We start from the raw sequence: 7,382 nt of genomic DNA on the forward strand, positions 1-7,382 counted from the left end.
CCCACCAGTGATGTATCCACCCTGGCTTTGGGGTGCCTCATTGTCTCCCTTCTTCTGTTTGTCTGTGTATTCTTTCGCTATCCCTATCGCCGCTGGATCTCCCCTCCTCGTGAACCAAAAACTCGTGACAACTATGTCGGGGTCAGACCCCGGCAGAGTTCCTGGTATAGCTCTGTAGGATAAACACTGGACTGCAAGGTTGGTGGTTCAAACTCACCAGCCGCTCCTGGGGAACCTAAACAGAATCAATGACTCGGAACTGACTTAACAGCACTTAACAACAAACTGGCAGAGAATAAATTTCGGTTTGGTAGAGCCATCCACTTGTGATCTTTTTGTTATAGCAGCACTGGATAGCCAAGACTGACTGCCAACCAAAAGGTTGGTGGTTTGAACCCACCCAGCTGCTCCTCAGGAGAAGGATGAGGCTTCTGTAAAGACTTATAGCCTTGGAAACCCTGTGGGGCAGCTCTGCTGTCAGACACAGGCGCAGTGGTGAGTTATTTATAGTAACAAGTCACCAGGGCTTTCTTCCGCAGAGCCATCGAGTGTGCTTGAACTGCCGTCCTTTTGGCTAGCAGCTGAGTGCTTAATCATTGCACCACCAGGGCTCCTAAGCATTCCTACTTGGAGGTGGGTTTGTCATTTTAGCGACCATAATCAGTGGGCTTGTTGTGTGTGTGGTGGAGGGAGTCACACCTCACACATTGCGGGAGAGCATACCCCAGTCCCTTGAGTAGGACCAACCGAGGAGCCCCAACAACAGCTTTAGCAGCCTCCTTCCCTCGGTAGTGGGAATGAAGCAGGTGTCATCATTCTCCAGGGAAATACCAAATGGATGATGCTAACAAACAGGCATTTACTCTCACAATTTAGGAAGCTGGAAGTCCAAATGCAGAGCGCTAGCTCTAGGAACAGGCTTTCTCTCTCTGGGGCCTCTGGAGGATGGTCCCCAGCATTCCTTGGAGATCTCCATGCGTCTTGGCATCGATCTTCCCTGGATCTAGGAGCTCACACGCACTCCGCTTCCGGCTCTTTGTTCTTGGTGGAGTGGGTCCCCCTGGTCTCTGTTGACATCTCTCTCCACTCCCCTGGGGAACCCCCTGACATCAGATCAGGACTGTGAGGGGGGTTAAGGGTATTGTATCCCACACTTAATCCTCCCTCTGGTCTGCTCCCATCAGATCCCATCTGAACCAAGGCCCAACCAAGCTAACGCATATTTCGGGGGGGATGTAATTCAATCCATGACAGACTGCTAACCGCAAAAAGAGAGAAAGATAAGGCTGTCAGCTCCTGTAAAGATTTGTTGTTGTTATTAAGTGCCGTTGAGTCGGTTCCGACTGAGAACCAAGGCTGAGCTGGGCCATACTTTGGAAGAACACAATTCATTCCATGACTGAAGGAAACCCCGGTTTCCAGCTGCAGATCCCTCTTTTCATGAAGGCAGCAAAGACCCTCAGAGGGATTCTCTGGCACATACAGCCCTGTCCCTTGGTAAAGTACAGAGAGGGTCAATGCAAACGAGGAAGATCCTCAATAAGATGGACCGACAGTAGCGGCAACAATTGTGAGACTGGAGCATGACCGGGCAGTGTTTTGTTCGGTTGGTTTGTGTTCCGGGGACGAGGAAGGAGGTTTTAGACCAGGAGAAGGAGGCAGAGAGTGGGGGTGTGTTCTCTGTAAATTTTCACCCCAAGTACAAACATCAGGTTGTTCGGTTAATCTTTAGAATACACTCGATATGTTGCTGTTGTTGTTATGTGCCATTGAGTCAGTAACCCCGATGCACAACAGAACGAAACACTGCCCGGTCCTGTGCCAACCTCACAATTGGTGCTAAGTCTGAGCCCATTACTGCTGCCACTGTGCCAATCCATCTTGTTGGGGAGGTCTTCCTCTTTTTCTCAACTCTCTACCAAACAGGATTATCTTCTCCAGGAATTGGTCCCTCCGGATAATGTGTCCAAAGTATGGTGGTGGTGGTAGAGACCCTGTACAGGGTTTCTGAGGCTGTAAATCTTCACGGGAGCAGAAAGCCTCATCTTTCTCCTGCGGAACAACTGGTAGTTTTGAACTGCTGACCTTGCGGTTCGTAGCCCGATTCATAACCACTATGCTACCAGAGCTCCAAAGTCTAAGTGATGAACTCTCTCCATCTTGGCTTCTAAAGAGCATTCTGGCTGTATTTTTTCCAACACGGATTTGTTTGTTCTTCAGAATTCACTTACCTGAGTTGTAAAAACAGTTAATGTGTTAAGCAGCCCCATCACGACATGAATCTCATAGGTCTTTCTGTTTATTAAGGAACCCTGGTGATACAGTGGTAAAGCACGAGGCTGTTAACCTAGAAGCTGGAGGTCTGAACACACCAGCCGGTCCCCAGGAGGAAGATGCGGCAGGCTGTTCCCCGTACAAACGGCAGCCTTGGGCACCTTCTGGGGCAGTTTACTCTGTCCTGTGAGGTGGTTATGAGCTGGGGGTTGAACTCGTCAGCAGTGAGTTTGTACTTGGAGTTACTTTATTGTGTGGATGCTGCTGGACCAGGCAATGTTTCATTCTGTTGTATACAGGGTACAGACGGTACAGACGGAAAGGTTGGTGGCTCAGGAGAATGTCTTCTTCCATAAAGATTTACAACCTTGAAACCCCAAGGGGCTCTTCTATTCTGTCCTACAGGGCCACTTTGAGTCGGAATAGACAGCGATGGGGTTCTGATTATTTGAAAAATGTTAGATTTAGTTCTGGGTTTTCTCCCTGATGGCCAGCTTCCCAGAAGCAGACCCTGAGATGAGGATTTGTGGGAAGGCAATCCCGTGAGGCAATCTTTCTAATTGAAGCGATGTTGCCCAGGGTGTGGATATTTGGCAACATCTGGGGGTACGTGTGGTTGTCAGGACAGGAGGAAGGATGCTACTTACTGGCATTGAGTGGATGGAACCCAGGGACGCTGCTCAACACCCCACACTGCACTGGCTGGGCCCCGACAGTGGAGAATTGCTGTTCTATTTACCATTGAGTTGAATCCGACTCATAGTGACCCTAAAGAACAGACTAGAATTTCCCCCATGGGGTTTCTGAAATGGTAAATCTTTATGGGGGCAGACAGCCTTATCTTTCTCCTGAGGAGTGGCTGGTGTGTTTGAACTGCGGACCCTGTGGTTAGCAGCCCAGTGCCTAACCTACAACATCAACAGGACTCCTGATACACATAGTGTTGTTGTTAGGTGTCTTCAGGTCGATTCTGACTCATACCAACTCTATGCGAAGCAGATGGAAACATTGCCCAGTTCTATGGGATCCTTACAATGGTCACTACGTGTGAGTCCATTCATGGCTGCTGCCACTGCGCCAACCCACCTCATTAATGGTCTTCCTCTTTTTTGCTGACCCTCCACTTTCCCACGCATGATGTCCTACTCCCTCCTAACAACATATCTGACGAACGAGAGACAAAGTTTCTCCATCCTGGTTTCTAAGGTCCATCCTGGCTGTACTTCTTCCAAGACAGATTTGCTAGTTCTTCTGGCAGTCTATGGTACTTTTAATATTCTTCACACACAAGTATAGGCATGAGGATTTACACCACTCATATCCCTAATAGCTACCTAGGAAGTTGAATCAAGAATTATCCAATCTCACTGTCAGCAACGCTGAGATGGAGAAACCCAAGGGGGCTGGAGACTACAGGAGGAGAGGAAGCTCAGTGGGGGAGGGAAATCACATCTCCTGGAGGATTGTTGTTGTAATTGTTGAGTGTCGTCGAGTCGGTTCTGACCCATAGCGACCCTGAACAGGGTTTCTGAGGCTATAAATCTTTGTTGTTGTTGTTAAGTGCCTTCGAGTCGGTTCCGACCCATAGAGACCCTGTACAGGGTTTCCGAGGGTGTAAATCCTTACGGGAGTAGAAAGCCTCATCTTTCTCCCGCAGAGCGGCTGGTAGTTTTGAACCGCTGACCTTAAGGTTCGCAGCCCGATTCGTAACCACTACGCTATCAGTACATCCAGCTATATCCCTCAGAGCAGCTCTGGAGAGGGTCAGGGTCTCACTTCCAAGTGCCCCTCTGAAGGACTTACAGCCCCACACCTGTCAGTCAGTCACTGGTTAAGACTGAATTGCTGGCGACGTAAACACTCAGGTGCTCCCAGCTTTACCTGAGTCCAGGTGAAGTAGATTCTGGAAGACTGGTGGCCAATGGCAGGTAGAAAGAAGTAGGTGCTCGTGGGTATTGACTGAATGTCCAAGGGTGACAGGTGTGCAAGGAAAATGTCATGGGACCCAGAGTCCACATCGATAGCATCTACCACCTTTTCTCATAGCCTGCCTTGCCGACGACACCTAACCACTTGCCGCACTGTGTGACTCATTCCCTGGTGGGTCTGCTGGCTTCTTCAGAGAGACATTTAGCTTGCTTCTTAACCCCCTGAATTTTACATACTTGGGGAACTAGATGATTCAAAGAGTTGGTGAAGTCAAGGAAATATTTTGTCGTAAATGGTTCATGGGAGGAGCTGGGACATCACCCTTATCTTCTCTGGAGACAGAGACGGAGTATGTATAAGGTGGATTATGCTCAGAGGTGCTGGGGTTTCACCTTGAACTTGAGTGTGGTCTCTTCACTGGAAGGCATAGTGGATGGCACTAGGCTATGTGGGCAGGTGTTGTGGAGTCGGTTCCGACTCGTAATGACCCAGAACTAAATTGCTCCTGTGCCATTTGCACAACTCAGCCCATTGCTGCCGCCACTGTGTCAACTCATCTTGTTGGGGGGGCTTCCTCTTTTTTTGCTGACTCTTCATTTTACCAAACATGATGTCCTTCTCCAGGGACTGGTCCCTCCTGATAATATGGCTGAGGTATGAGAAGCGAAGTCTGGCCATCCTGGCTTCTAAGGAGCATTCTGGTTGTACTTTTTCCAGGTTAGATTCTTCTGTTCTTCTGGCGGTCCATGGGACTTTCAATATTCTTTGCCAACACTGTTAACTCAAATGCAATGATTCCTTTACAATATTCCCTGTTCTTTGTTGAGCTTTTGTGTGCAGATGAGGTGACTTAAAATACTGTGGCTTGGGTCACGCATACTAGACAGTGCAGTACAGCTTAAATTCTAAAAACACTTGTTTTGTAGAAGGCTGTGCTATATAGTGGGAGCCCCGCTGCATCTTGAGTCTTGATGTAAATTTAGACTCCATTTGAGTTCTTTCTGGTCAATAAATAAGGAGCAATGTGAAAAGCCCTCAGGCAGAAAGTATTTGAAAGTAGATGACAATTCCCGTGCTGGGACAGAGAGAGACAGTCTTGCCCTCAGAACTCGTTTTGTTGTTGTTGTTGTTGTAAGTGCCGTGGAGCTGGTTCCAATCCATAGCGACCCTGTATAGGGTTTCCTTGGAGCGGTTGGTGAGCATGAACCACCGACCTTGCAGTTCAAACCAACTTTGCAGTCCAGTTCATTAACCCACAGCGCCACACCAGGACTCCCAGAACTCACTTAAGGGTGTCCTTATTGATTTACAATAGCTGCTGTGTGGCCTGGTCAGATGAGCACTAGATTGCTAATGGCAAAGTCGACGGGTCAAACCCACCAGCCGCTCTGGAGGAGAAAGATGAGGCTCCCACAAACATTTACAGTCTCGGAAACTTGATGTTGTTGTTAGATGTTGTGGAGTCGAGTTCAAACCCCCAGCAACCTTGCACAGGGTTTCCGAGACTGTCATCTTAATGGGAGCAGAGAGTCTCATCCTTCTCCCTCGGGGTGGCTGGTGGGATTGAACTGCTAACCTTGTGGTTCACAGCCCAGTGCTTATTCTACAGCGGCACCAGAGCTCCTAGAAACCCTATACAGGGTCACTATGAGTCAGAATCAACTCCAAGTGAGACAGAAGTGGCAGTCTGCTTCTGTAAAGGTTTAGAAAATCTTGGCAACTCTCTGCAGACAATTCTACTTCATCCTCCAGGGCTGCTCTGCGTCAGAATCCACTAGAAAGCGATGAGTCTCATTCACCACAGCACCAGGAACCCTTTGGACACCAGATGGGCTCATGCCCAGGATCTCCCTCATCCAGATGATTTGTCTTTGTTCTGCTGAAGGCTTAATAAGGGGGTCTCTATAAATTATGTCTGAGGATTGTTTGGGACAAGATTCCAGGATATAGGGCATTCCTTCCTCCACGACTCACCTCATGGGGTCAGCACCATTGGGAACCGTTGTCTGAATCAAGAATTAATCTCAGAAATGTCAACACCACCCAAAGCAACCTGTAGCTAGAATGCTATCCCAATTCAGATCCTAACATCATTCTTTAAAGAGAGAAAAAACAAACCAACTAATCACTAACTTGATGTGGAAAAGAAAGAGACTGTGGATAAGCAAAGCATTATTTAAAAAAAAACACAAAAGAACAAAGCAGAGACCTCTCACTTCCTGATCTCCAAACCTACTACACAGCCACAGTGGTTAAAACAGCCTGGTACTGGTACAACGAAAGACACACAGATCTGTGGAACAGAACTGAGAACTCAGAAGTCAATCCATCCACCTATGGACGGTTAATCTTTGACAAAAGTCCAAAATGCATTAAGCGAGGGAAGAGATAGTCTCTAATCCACTTGCAGAAAAATGAAACAAGACCCATACATATCTCACACTGTATGCAAAAATGACCTCAATGTGGATTAAAGACCTGAATGTACAAGCTAGAACGATATCAATCTATACAGGTCAATGGTGAAAAAATAGGGGCAAACTTAGGGACTCTGACACATGGCACAAACACACATCAAACATAACTGAAAACACAGAAACAAAAGGTAAAATAGATAACTGGAACCTCCTAAAAATTAAACACTTGATGTACATCAAAAGATTTCACCGAAAGAGTTGAAAGAGAACCTAGAGACTAGGAAAAAAATGTTTGGCAACGACCTATCAGACAAAGGACTACTCTCCAAAATTTGTAGAACACTTCAGTGCCTCAACAAGAAGACAATTCGATTAAAAATTGGGCAGAGGACATGAACAGACAATTCACTAAAGAAGTCATTCACTATTGTATCGCAAGAGACCTATCCGCATCTCCTTTCCTCGGCCCCGCCTAGACAGATTGGATACTACTCAGTGGAGATTCTACCTTCCTCCATGCTCTCTGGATCTAAGTTCCCTCATGAAAGCTTGTAAACAAGTCACTTCTTGCCTTTGTAACCCCCCCATTTTGGGTAGCCAACATCCAAATTGCCCATCCCTGTCTACTCTGTGTATGGACGGGTGGGAACGATCATTACTGTAAAGATTTGTTCCCTCTTTTGAGCTGCTGCATCCATAGGTGTAGGTCAAGTTCATCAAATTGTATCAGATTACTCTTTTTTTCCTCTTCTTTCTTCTTCT

The sequence above is a fragment of the Chrysochloris asiatica genome, unplaced genomic scaffold (assembly GCF_000296735.1).
Source record: "Chrysochloris asiatica unplaced genomic scaffold, ChrAsi1.0 scaffold00125, whole genome shotgun sequence".
Classification (NCBI taxonomy): Eukaryota; Metazoa; Chordata; class Mammalia; order Afrosoricida; family Chrysochloridae; genus Chrysochloris; species Chrysochloris asiatica.